Source organism: Sapajus apella, unplaced genomic scaffold, assembly GCF_009761245.1.
Source record: "Sapajus apella isolate SASKATOON/1434 unplaced genomic scaffold, GSC_monkey_1.0 scaffold35, whole genome shotgun sequence".
Lineage (NCBI taxonomy): Eukaryota > Metazoa > Chordata > Mammalia > Primates > Cebidae > Sapajus > Sapajus apella.
The window spans coordinates 12040191-12053635 of NW_022436975.1; the positions used below are offsets into that span (position 1 = coordinate 12040191).

At 45.2% G+C, this 13445-nt stretch overlaps 1 protein-coding gene across 6 annotated transcripts in view; it reads left to right on the forward strand.

The window, feature by feature from the left end:
- Positions 1 to 361: 361 nt before the first annotated feature.
- The window catches only part of CHD7 (chromodomain helicase DNA binding protein 7), a 178485-nt gene continuing 165401 nt past the window's right edge, over positions 362 to 13445 (forward strand). For 3 of the 6 annotated variants that reach the window (XM_032296173.1, XM_032296174.1, XM_032296172.1), the window contains exon 1: positions 436 to 710. The gene's annotated coding sequence lies outside the window, so the exon portion shown is untranslated. Of the gene's footprint in view, positions 711 to 1177; positions 1430 to 13445 lie in introns of those variants that run through there. The other 3 variants (XM_032296168.1, XM_032296175.1, XM_032296169.1) reach the window with 3 other exon arrangements.

Consider the following 13445-nt stretch of genomic DNA (forward strand, 5'->3'; position numbering starts at 1 on the left):
AGCCCGCGCCGGGGCGCAGAGGCCGAGCGCTCCGAGCAGCCGGGCAAAGAAGGCTGCGCGGCAGCAGCGCACCGGCCGGCCGGGAGACCCGCCTGCAGCGCCGGCGCCCACCCGGGGACGGGAAGTGGCGCCCGGCCCGCCCTTGGGGCCCGCGGCCCTGCAGCTCCGCGCCGCCCCTTTTCTCTTGGCCTCTCCTTCGGTCTCCGCCACCCCGGCCGAATTCTTGCATAAATTATGCCAGGCGCGCCTGACGTCAGGTGGCGGCGCGCGGGCGCGAGCGCGGGCGCGGCGCGGCCCGGAGGGAGCCGGCGGCGGGCGCGCGCGGCCCCGTGGCCTCGGGCGCGCGCGGCGTGTCGGACACGCGCAGGCGCTGGCGTGCTGGGGCCGCGGCGGCGGCGGCGGCGGCGGCGGCGACGGCGGCGGCGGCGGCGGCGGCGGCGCGGGGGTTGAGCCGTGGTGGTGCGGACGCGCTCGTGCTCGGGAACTATCGGATTAAACTTGAATCGAGTGAAATTACACAAAGGACCGCCGCGGAGGAGGCGGCCCGGGGACCCGGAGACCCTGAAACTCACCAGAGCCCCGTTCGCCCCCGGCCAACTCCGCGTCCCTGGATTCAGCCCCCTGGCCGCGGCTGCCGAGCCAACTCCGGAGCCCGCTCTGCGTTTTGTTTTCCCGTCGGCACAAGGCAGCGGAGGAGCCCGACCGACCCGGTGAGCGCGAGAGTTCGCCCGGCGCCCCCGGGAGGGGCGGCGGCGGCGGCGGCGGCGGCAGGAAATCGCTCCGGGCCGGGCCAGGGGCCGCGCCAGTAGTTGGGAGCGAGGAGTTGGGCGTGTGCAGGGCGAGGGGCGAGGGGCGAGGGGCGAGGGCGGGCGGGGGCCGGGGCCGGCGCAGGAGCGCAGCGCCGCCGGTGCGGTGTCGACGGCGTCGCCGCCCGCGGGGCCCGAACCTGCGCCCTGAGCGCCGCCCGACGCCCCAACTTTTGCCTGCGTCCGCGGGGCCGGCGGCGGCGGGGGCGCGCGGTGCGGCCGAGGGTCACTTCCTCGCATGTAAATGGCTTTTTGTTGTGCTGCCGGCGTGGGGGGGGGGTACGGGGGACAGGAGGGAGCGTGTCTGCGCGCGGGGGAGCGCGAGCGCGTTTCCTCCCGCCGGCGCCGAGCACGAGTTGCCGGCTCCATTCGAGAGAAAAAGGAAGGAGGAAAAGTTGGGCTCCAACTCAAGTGCGAGCGGGCGATGGGCGCGCGGGCGCGGGGCGGCTGAGCAGCGGCGGCGGCGGCTCGGGGACGGCGGCGACCCCCGCCTCCCGCCCCCGCCCCCAGCTCCGGACCGACCACGCCGCGCTCTCCGGGAGCGGCGGCCGCACCGGCGCGAACAAAGTGCGTCCCTCCCGGCACGGCGGCGCCAGCCCGCGCGGGGACCGCCACCGAGCGAGGTGGGTCGGCGGCGGGGAAAGTGCGCGGGGCGCCGCGTGGGGCGGGGGCAGCGCGAACACGCGGCGCGGGGGGCGTCCCGAGCTCAGCCTGTGCCGGTCGCGGGCGCGGAGTTGCGGGCCCGGAGTTGGGGGCTCCTGGGGGTCCCCAGCGGCTCCCAAGTGCGTGAGGAGGAGAAGAAAGGGAGCGGGGCCGGGACGAGCGCCGGGAGGCGCGGCGAGGAGGGGACCCCACCTTGCCGAGCTGGCCGGGCCGCCGGCGGCGGCGGCAGCTGCATAATAGCGACTTTAACCTCCCAAGGCAACTCGGCCCCCCCGCCCCCCCAGCCCGCCGGGGGTCAGCGCCCGTGGAGGGGGGGTCACCAGGTGGCCCCCGAGGTGGCCCGGGTGCGCTCTGCCTTCGCGGAGAGCAGCGGCTCGTAGCGTGAACGGCCGAAGTGGCTGGAGGCCAAGCGGTCAGCAAGGAGAGGAAAGGAGGGCGGTGGGGGACGCGTTGTTTGTTTGGTTCGCACTGGGGATTGGGCTTGCTGGGGGCGCGGGGCACGGGCGGGGGCGCGGGCACCGCCTGGGCTGCGGTGCGGGGCGGGCGCGGCGGCGCGGGGCCGGCGCGGTCGCGGGTTGTGGGGGGCGGGTTGGCGGCGGATCCCAGGCGGGGGTGGGGGCGCTGGTCGGGAGGCTCTGGGGAAGGAGCCGCCGGCCCCGAGCAGCCATCATTACCGAGCCGCCTTTCTCCGGATGGCTCTGCCTCGAGGAGCCCGGAGCCGTGGGAGCGCACCCCAAACTCCCGGCTGGCCGCCCGCTTTGTGAGCGCCCCCGTGGAGCGAGCGGCGCGGAGAGTGCTCTTGCTATGGGTCGGACTCTTTTCCTGGAGGTCACTTTTAGAGACTGTTCACGCCTTGGTTTTAAACTAGTTTTTTCCCCCTCTTCTGAACAGACAATGGACAAAAGAAAAGTAGCAACCCACATGGAGAGAGTTTCCTTTTGAATTGCTAGAATTAGATACACTATCCAGCGCTCCACTTGCTAAGTGTACTTTTTAGTTTCCCATTGTATATTATCTAGCAATCGATTTAAATAACTTATCTTAAAAAGTGTCTTTTGGTGTGCTTAATTTCTGGAATACATTATGCATCTTAATTTATTTTGAAAGGATTATGTGAGGCCCTGATTTTTTATTTTCTAAAAATTTTAATTTAAGCCATCTTGGAATTGGGCGATACCTTTCTAAGGGATTGAGTGTTATTTCACCCCAATTCTCTCTTAGTAAGGGAGGGAGTACTTAGTATACGTAGTAATCAAAGAAGAAACAAAATACGTGTCTTTATTTCTTCACTGATCTTGTCTAACGATGACAAAAAATATCTTAGTGACTGTGACCTTAGCAGCATGGGTACCTGATTTATCCCAGTTATAATTACGTTTAGATTGCAGTAATGTCTAAGTACTAGGTAATTCCTATTTCAGGAATAACTTGAGAAGTGATTTTATGAAGTTGATTCCTTCTCCCAGCCCCCAGAGTACATCTGTCGCGCAGTGTTTTTGTCTTGGTGTTGCACAACAGAAGCCCTCCAGTCTTTACCCTAAAATGGCAGCTTTCATTTGACTGGGGCCCATTCATTGACAATGATAATAAAGAGGCTGAAAGCTAGATGCTTGGGGCATGGAGTAGGACTTGGTTTGCCTTTCTAGGTGATAAGTAGAAGACATTTTATGTCTTCCAGCTTGCTCAGGAAAAGTTTATTTTCCCTGAAAAAATCTGTCTTGTAGAAAAAAGTTACAAAGTAAAATAATTTGGAAACGGGTAAGGGCTTGAGCAGCAAATTTTAGAAGCGAAATTTTCTTATTTTGCCCAATAGTGGAAATAGGGCATTCTCTCTTTTTTGGTAATCTGCTGATAAAAGGACATAATGGATTTTTGTCAGGCTTGTAACAGGTGAATTTCCTCATCCTGGCACTCAATAATTGGGATTGTTTTCTAGCGCTGTAGGTTTTATTCTCTTTATATTTTCTAAGTTTTTCTCCTGTGCGAGTTACTAAATTAAACCACAGTGAATCGTATCCTGGGTTTATGCTTTCGAGGTTCAAATGAGTTTTCAGATAAGAAATAAATTATAATTTAAAAAGACTGGTAGTTAAATTCTAAGTTGTAGTTATATTCATTTTCAATGGCCTTATTTTTAAATTAGTTTTTGTTAAAAAATTACTTTCTCTTATATGTCTTAACATGGAAGGTAAAATAGAGAAATGATAGAGTGTTTCTATAGGTGAAGGTTAAAAACCCAAATATTATTTTCCTCTTTCAAGGAAAAACATAACTTTTTTCCCAACTTGAAAATATAGAAGCCAAATTTATAATGATGTATTCACTAACTTAGTTTTAAAATAGTACTTTCATAGATACACCAGTATTTGGTCTAGTTTTTAGTCAGTTCAACTTATAGGAACATTTTCAAAACTTTTTTTATAATGAGTCTTCTAGGTTAGCCTTACTTTTACTGAGTTAAAAATGAATACCATGAAGAATACTTTTATAATACAGTAATGTCAAGGAAATGTTACAGCTGTTTCTTCATACAGATGAGAAGTCAATAACATGTTTACAGTTTTTAAACACGCGAAAATAACAGGAATATTTTCAGTTATGAGAGAATACACGGTAAATGCTTCCGTGTGCCTGCTGTGTAACCCATAAAAGCAATGTAAGTGCCAAGTAAGTGTAGCTCTTTTAAAACCTAAGATTACAGCATTTTATTCTCTGTGCTTGAAAAAGTTTGCTTGCCACACAGTCACCATGCCTTTAGTTAATTTTGATTCAGCAAACCTTGGCAAGCCTTCCATGGTTAAGACAGTAAAAGGCAGTACTTTCCCTCAGGGAGTTTACCGTCTAATACGGGAGTGTTCTGTAGGTACACAAATATTAACATTTGACTTTTAAGATAAACTTATAAGTAATAGTTATCTTTTATTCTTCACTAATAAATACAACCTTTTGGGTTTGATAGCAGACACCATAGTCCTGTTAGAAACATCTACTATAAATAATGGCATTGCAAGAATAAAAATGCTTAGTCAGGTCTGAGAAAATGGCTCTTAAAGCTTCAACTTTTTAAGGCAGTGATTCTTTTCCGGCCTTCACATGATTTCTGCATGTAAAAAGTAAGCACATAGTCACATAGCTAAATTCACCGAAAAAGATGGAGAAGGATGATGTCAGGAGTATATTGGCTCTATGTGACCCTTTCAGTTGTCTTGTTCATTCATGTGTACATATTTGTGTATCTTAAAAAAACCTATTCTTTTTATGCAATTGGAAATTCAGAATTTAGCATTTTTCTAAACAGGTTTCCAAAACCATTGTAGTTTTGTTAGTTCAGGAGATAAAATCTTCCCCTTTCTCTAGAAGACTTTATTATTTAGTCTTTTAAAAAATTACTGACATTCAGAGGTGACTGATATTAAAATATAAAAGAAATTGAGAATCAATAATCACTGGTTTTTCTACAAAAATTACAAAGATGGAAGAATTTGTTTCAATTTGGGTAACACTTAGGCTGCAGTGATGACAGAAGTCCATAGGTGATTATAGTGGTTGTTAAGAGCTGGAAAGGTAGTTTAAAACACTATGACTATGTGTCCATGTTTTTCTTTTATCAATATGTTAAAGTTTTTAATTGAAATCACATCTATGTGATAAGAAGAAGTAGAAACAGGAAGTCGTGATGATATTGTCAAATAAAAATTCATTTTATACTCATTAGAGAATCATTGGATATTTAGAGTGTGAGGACCTTAGAGAGCTGGTTGAACTTTCTCATTTTACAGATAAAGAAACTAAAGCCCAGAGAGATTAATTAAATGAACTGCCTCTGACTGGCCACCCACTGCTGCAGAGCTTATTTCAGTTACAGTTATCTTCCTAGTGCCTAGCATGGTGCTAGTGCAGGAGGGGTGCTGGCCTTGTCTTTTTTGGCCATGGAAGGGTACAGCTCTTGCTCATGTTCTGACTCAAAGGTACCTTCTGGCTTTAGAATGCTACAGCATAAGACAAGATAACTCTTCACGGTGTTCCTAAATTAGCAATAATTTGCTTCTACTCTTTCTGGAGGATTTTGTTTTGTTTTGAACTATGATTATCCATTTAGAAAAATGCAGAGACAATTATTTCAAGATTTGATAACTGTTTTTACTTTAGATGCATGTGTTCATCACCATGACTAGATTCCTGTTCCATTTTAACTAATGTTAGGTGACTGATTGCCAACATGATGGTTTTTTCATAGAAGGATTTTTTGGGGGGCTTCTGTTCTGCCTTTACTTTGAGAATTAATGTCTTTTTAAAAGTAAAAAATAATGTAGATATTTATGAAGACACATAACTTGGTAGTAAAGGCTGGTTCACTCTCAAGCTTGTTTGCTTATGCTAATGTGGAATCTAAGGCACTTTTTAAAAGTGACTCTTTGAGCTTTGCTTCCGCTGTACGTGTCAGGATTGGCTTTCATGGCTACAGAATCTGGACTGTGATTAGTCTTCCTGTTTCATTGTGTTTTTTAATTTTCTTATTGATTCAGCTGTTTGTTGGGTACCTACTACCTGAAAGATGCAGTGCCATGAACTGGCAAAACAGTGGTGACATGAGAAGACCTGGTAAACTCACACAAAAATAGAGGTACTGTAAGGTCATAGGTGTGATGCAGTGGGTGCCAGGAGGAGTGACAGCTTAGGATTTGGGGATTCCATCAATTGGGTGAGTATTAACCCTTAGGAAGTGGCTTTAGCACTGCCATCTGAATGATGGTAGAAGAAGGGGTTGAGGGCATTTCAGGCATTGCCCCTCACCTGCAGGGAGGTTGTGTGTTTGAGGCACTCAAAGAGCTGCAAGACAAGACTCAAGAGGCAGGCAGTATCCAACTTGGTCAAGGCCTCCAGGATATTGAATTTGGAATTTTTGAAAAAAGCAATAGGAACCACTGATGAGTGAGTGTTAAGCAGTGTTTGACATGAGCAGAGTTGTGTTTTGAAGAAGATTGAATTGGTGGGTGGAGAGAAAATAGGTTGTAGACAGTATCCTGCCTGCTTTTGTTATGGTCTGTGGGATGGGGAAAACACCATGATTTGGATTCAGTTGGTGGTGTCCATGGGGATGGAGAGAAATTGACAGATTTGAGAGATATTTAACAGTTTCAGCGAATAGGACTTGGGGATAGATGTGCTCTCAAGAGGGAGATCTCAGGGCATATAGGTATCTAGCATATTCCCTGCTTGGCTGGTTGGCTACTGATGCTGTTCACGGCGGCAGGATCAGACTTGGCTCAGATTTGAGAAGGAAAATCATGAGTTCTTGTAGCATGTAATTGAGGCAGCTGATAATGGACCATGATACCATTGTTTTATCCATTGCATTGCTCATGGCATTACAGAACTTTAAAAAATAACCTGCTAGCTTTAGCCAGAAGATACTAGCATATGGGGAGCCCATCAAGGAATGTGGATGGGTTCAGTGAAATGGGAGAGGGGAGGGAAGCTTTACTTGCTGAATACCTTGCACTTTGCTTGTTATTTGCTTTATACATAGCACTTTGTAGGCGTTTGCTCATCCCAGGTTGAGAACAGAATCCTGTGGCAACCAGACCTTGCCACATTTTGTTCTTCTCTGTCTTCCCTTATGGAGGCTGCTTTCTGTTGGTAGTCACATATTAGGACGAAGTCTTCACATGCAGCTGGTGGGTCCCACATGCTCTCAGGGAGGCTGCAGTTCTCCCTCAGAGAGAGTTGTATTTTAGGAGATGGCTGTAGTCATACCAAGGCAAGGTAGCAGTGCATGTTTAAATAAATGTGGAGAAGAATACCAGTGTTGTTCAGAACACTTACCTGGTTTTTAGTGGAGTATGTACAACCAGTTTAATAAGTAAATTTACCTTCAAAGTTACTTTGTTTAATTATTACAAAAAGTAGATTATGCAGCATGGTTGCTGGTGGCAAATGAGCAATGCTGTTCCACCCAGAAAAGCTTCTGTATTGCTGACTTTAATGTTATATAAGATAAATTATGAAGATCTGGGACATTAATTTTGAAGCCTTTTTGAGGAAAGTATTTGTATTTTTGTGTTTGCCAGCTTATATGGGTGATAATGTTATCCTTTTTGTTTTAGATCAGATTTTGTTCTTGTATGCATAAAGATATCCTTCCTGGGACTCAGTGTCTTTGATTAGGGGTCTGTTTCAAAGGTACTTTTATTGTCATTGTGTGTTCCTCATGGGCCTTGCTGGTGGCCACTGTAACTCAGTCTAGTCCACTGGGTTCCTTCCTGTCTTGTGTTGGTTGTAGGGACATGCTCCATGTGAAAGTTTACCTTCACCTGCGGTAGTTTTGAGTGATTATCTGAATAAGCTTAAATTCAGGAGGAGTAATATTTCCATGTGTGGAATGGCAGGAAAACTTGGTGCACTAACTTCAGCTTCACATGGGCTTGTGCCAACTACTCTGTGGCAATTTATATCTAATACTATTTCTTCAACTTGCCAGTTTAAAAAAAAACCCTTGAAAATACATTCTGTCATTAGGTCTGACCAGCAGTGTATGCTTAGGGTGTAAGAGATCATTTCTGAGAGATGTAGACTTTGAATGGAAGGGCACACGCAGGCTCCTGTAGATATGGCTTTAATGGAGGAATAGAAGAGCTGCTTCTTTGGGGCCTGTCTTCTCTCCTGGCATCTGCAGTGGCGGAGGAGGCAGCAGAGGTCATGTGGTGGATTTTTCACCATGTATTTCATCAGGATAAGGTTGGGCAAATAGCCACCTGCTGCTGAGCAGCGACTGCCTGCAACCTGTGTTCCCACACCCAGCCTTTGTGTAGGGAAAGGCATGGAACTAGACACATGTGTTAGTTTTGACACATCACCTTCTCTCCCTAGTATCCTCAATGTAAAACAGTCAGATTTCTACACCATATTTTCAGTATGTCTAAAAAAGGGTACATGGTACCTTAGTAGTTAATTTTCCCTCTAGTTCTACAGCAAGTTTGGGGAAGTACTTTAACTTTTTAGAATCCACTGTGTCTTCTTTTCATCCCTTTGAAAGAAACCACAAACATTTTATTTATTTATTCATGTTTGTTTTGTTTTGTTTTTGAGATGGGGTCTCACAATATTGTCCAGGCTGGATTCTAATTCCATAGCTCAAAGGCTCTTCCTGTCTCAGCCTCCCAAGTAGCTGGGAATACAGGCATGCACCACTGTGCCTTGCTACATAAACATTTTAGAATTCTGTTCTGTTGAAATTTAAAATATAATGAGCAAATGTGCATATTATTTCAACACACCTAAAAACTATTAAACATCTTGAACATAATACTAAGCAGGCAAATAGTGAGAAGTCCCTTGAAGAATCATAAGCGTGCCTTTAGTTTCCAAGGCACAGTGCGTGCTAGTGTACTAAGTGAATAATAAAATCAATTTGAGCACAGGAATATGATTTAAAATAATGCCTCAGTTGGTGATATATTTTGAAGTGTATGAGTCTAGCAATTATTATTTATGGTTAGGACTGGCACTACATTGAAACTGTTAAAGTCCACATCCTTAAATAATTTTTTTAAAAACTCTCTTTTATAGTGTTTTATGTTCTTGTATACTTGGCCTTGTTGTGCTTGAAATTTTGCTTTCACCAATTGCAACTGAACCGCTCTTGCAAGAAAAATCATGCATACTCATCTTGAGAATTTTAATATCTTGATGAACAGTGTACCCCACCCTTAAGTGTGTGTTGGGCTAATCAAGTAAAATAGTGCAGAAATAATAAAACAATATATATATTTTTTGAGACAGAGTCTTGCTCTGTTGCCAGGCTGGAGCGCAGTGGCGCAGTCTCTGCTCACTGCAATCTCTGCCTCCCAGGTTCAAGCAATACTTCCACCTCAGCCTCCCAAGTAGCTGGGACTTCAGGCGCGTGCCAAACACCCAGCTAATTTTTGTATTTTCAGTCGAGATGGGGTTTCACCGTGTTGGCCAGGATGGTCTTGATCTCTTGACCTCGTGATCCACCTGCCTTGGCCTCCCAAAGTGCTGGGATTATAGGCGTGAACCACCACGCCTGGCCATAAAACAATATTAAACGTAACAATAGCCATAATTACTGACTGTTACTGAGCATTTCCAGTTGCGTAGTTATTCAGCTGAGTGTTTTCACAGATCACTTCATTTCCTCATCAGAGCAACTCTAGGTAATAGGTTAGAATTATTATCCCCATTTTACAGATCAGGAGACTAAAAGAGCCAAGAAGTTAAATTACCCAGGGCCATACATTTCTAGCACATGGTGGAGGAAGAATTTAAATCCAGATTAGCTAGACTCCATAATCTGTATGCATAACCATCGTGCTGCCATTGCCACTTAGACCAGCTCTGGAGCTTGCATTGTTGCCATCTTTATAGACAAAGGTGTGTTAAAAATACCCATGCCATGCTGTGATCCTACCTATTGTTATGTCTTATCAGCTCGGGTTATTTCTGTCTGTGCTTCCTCTGTTGGCGCCTGCTGTAGTTGTGGGGCCATATGTCATGGGATGCCTTCGTCTTTCGCACTTAAGGCCCTCCCTCTCACATGGAGATGAGGAGAAGAGTTGTTCTTGTGGAGGTTTCATTCTGAGGTGGCTGAGAATTTGAGTTGTGATGTCAGACAGATCAGGGTGTGAATCATGAAAATGGAGATAATAATTCTCCCAACCTCCCAGGGTTATGGTGAAGATTAAGTGTGATACTCTGCCTAACACACTTGGTATAGCATGTGGCATATATATTGATTAGTTACTATTTTTATTAGTTCAGTTTAATCATTGAACTTACCAAATCATATGTATTGATTTTACTTTTAGTTTAAAAAGTCCCTTGAACCATAATCCTATAGATGACTGGACAAGGATGAGTGGCCCAAAATGGTGACTGGCTACAGAGTTTTCATTTTTCTTCAGGAGTAGACTTGTGAAAAGTAATATCTTTATGTGTCTTTGTCCATCAGTGCAACCAGATGTTACTTGCCTAATTCTCTTGTTGATTGTATGGAGGTGATTCAGATATCCCAGGTACTAAAAGTGACAAATTTGAGGGAGCACTTCTACTCTCTAGTCGTGAAGATGTGCATCTGCTACCAGAGTTATGACTATCTTTCTAGTGAGCCAGTCATTACTTCTTTGTCCCAGATCTACGTTTCTCCAAACATGGTGGGTGATGTCATCCTAGATGATCAGTGATGTGGGCATGTTTGATCAACTCTGGGAATTGCAGTGTTCTGATTTAGATCAGAGGCCATGGGGTGTTCTCAAAATCTGTAGAAACTCCAGAGTCTCCAATCTCAGAACCTTTGATTCCTCAGTTCCTTCCCCGCAAGTTCCGTTTACCGTGTAAAGAGAAGACAAGGTGGGATCTGAAACGGGAGTACCTTTGGGTTTGGGTCAGGGATGTGAGTAGCAACTAGAACATGAGAAGGTTTCTTAGGAAAGGGAAGGCTCTGGGGTAGCTTACTTAGAATTTCACTGCTATCCAGATTGGCGGGGAAATGGAAGAGATGGAGTATAGATAATTTTCATTTTATTCTATTCTATTTCTTCACTTGAAAATGACTTGAAATAACAAAATAAGGCAAAATGTAAATAATTGATGTGTGGATTTATGGGAGATCCTTGTACTATTCTAACTTTACTCCAAGTTTGCAATTGTATCAATATCAAAAGTTTTAAAGGAACAGTGAGTGACTCCAAGGGATTGATGTCAGTAGCTTACATTTGTGGAGCATAGAGTTTGTGTCAGTTAGTATTTTGCTAAGCTATTTATGTGAACTGTTTTTGCTGAATCCTGAAGTAGGATTAGTCAGAATGCTGAGGTAGGAACAATAATTGCTATTTTACAGGTGAGGAGGTTGTTTAATAAATTTGTCTAAGATCATAGGTTTTAATGAGTAGTGTTGGGACTCAAAGCAGGACAGGCTTATTTAACAGCCTGTAACATTAACTACTCTGCAGAAATTGCTTCGGATGGTCCCATCGAAATAACCCAGGTGTTAGAAGGATAGGAAGAAGAAACATCGTGATCTTACACACCTGCTCTTTCTAGCGCCAGCTCCTGGAGAAAAATCGAGAGGCTGAATGGTGTCTGTTAACAGATTATAGTCAGTGAGGCCTCTCTCCTCAGATGTTGTATCTTATCAATGGCAGACACTTTCAACCTGAAAGACATATGCTCTTTATAAGACTCGCTAGTGCTCCAACCCTGTTTTCATTTATCAGTCCAAGACGTAGCCAACAGCAAAGTATTCAACTTATTACAGAATTGACTTCCTCAAAGTTTCTCTCAGTGTTTATCCAAGATGGAATTCACTTAACATCTTTATCTTACTGCACAGGGTAAGAGTTGCCTTTGAAAGAACTCAGGATACTACTTGGGCTCTAGATCACAGCACTTGTTCCTCGTATTTGCATTAACTTGTGTGAATATGTAGCCTCTGTCAAATATTTGCAAACTGGTTCTGTGAACACACAGGACAACAGGCTGTTTTTCCACAGTCATACACTCAGTCGTATTCGCAAATAGGTATAGAGTTCAAATCTATAAATCAATAGCCCTGTGTTACAGGGTGGGTGGATGTTCATTTGCAAGAGGATTAAAAAAAAAAAATCCCTAGTCTTATTACTGCTTTGTCCCATACAAACAGTCTATGATGGCATGTTTTTGGATTTTGTATGTGTTTATAGTTTTTTTCTTTTCACAATTGAATAAACTCTGACTAGCTTGAATATGATAAGCCTCTACTCAAAATGTAAATTTTGCTTTTTTTGGTGCACTTAATATTTTAATCTTTGTCTTAATTGTGTTAATTTTCAGAGCTATGTTTATCACCAGATTTAATATGTTAGCTTTTCAATGTTCCCATTCATTAAAAAAAAATAAAATAAAATAAACATCTGACCTGGTGTATGAAGCAAACCTGAATTTTTCTAGGGAACTTTGTGGCTACTCTGGGGTGCCGAGAGCTATTCCATTTAGCTGCTAAGGGCCAGCAGGATAAGGACAACTGTCTTATATTCTGTCAAATACATCAATAAGGACACAATTCAAGGACATAGATAATTTCCCCACACTGTGGAGCGAGCACACAGGTGGTGATACTGCTATAGCTGAATTGCTGGCTGGCAGGCAGTGCCACTGCTGTAGTGCCAAAATTTTCATTTTTGTTGTTTTACTGTCGTCTTGCTGTGGTGAAGGAAGGTGAATAGATGAGCTTTGGAAGTGGCACAAACACCCAGGTGCACCTAGCAGACAGGTTGACAGTTGATGACTCCCTGTCATTTTCTGCAGCTCAATATTTTCAGGACTCCAGGAGCTGCTCATGTCATTGGCATCACTTTATTTTTCTTTTTTTGAGACAGAGTCTTGCTCTGTCACCAAGGCTGGAGTGCGGTGGCACGATCTCAGCTCACTGCAACCTCCGACTCCCTGGTTCAAGTGATTCTTGTGCCTCAGCCTCTCGAGTAGCTGGGATTGCAGTTGCACGGCACCACGCCTGACTAGATTTCGCCATGTTGGCCAGGGTGGCCTCGAACTCCTGACCTCAGGTAATCCACCTGCCTCAGCCTCCCACAGTGCTGGGATTACAGGCATCCATGCCCCGCCGACATCATTTTTTATGGATCACTACCATAATACTATCAACAATAGTAGTGCCTTTGTTTGGCAAACCTGTAACTTGACTCTTTACTTCTTTATAAAACTGCTTCAGCCAGCTGTTGACCTAGTGAGTGATTTGACTTGTTTCACCTAATACTAGGCGAGAGGTAAGAAAAATGAGTCTTTTTATTCAAAGCATTAAAGCATTAATTCATACACAACTTACTTGTGCATCTTTTACTCCCCTAATACTCTACTTGGTGTAAGGAACCCCTATCTTCCTTTCTCACTGTTTTGAGACAGGTGTTTAGAAGATGCTTGTCCGTCATCCCCCAGGCAGAAAAAGTAAATAGTAGCGGCCAC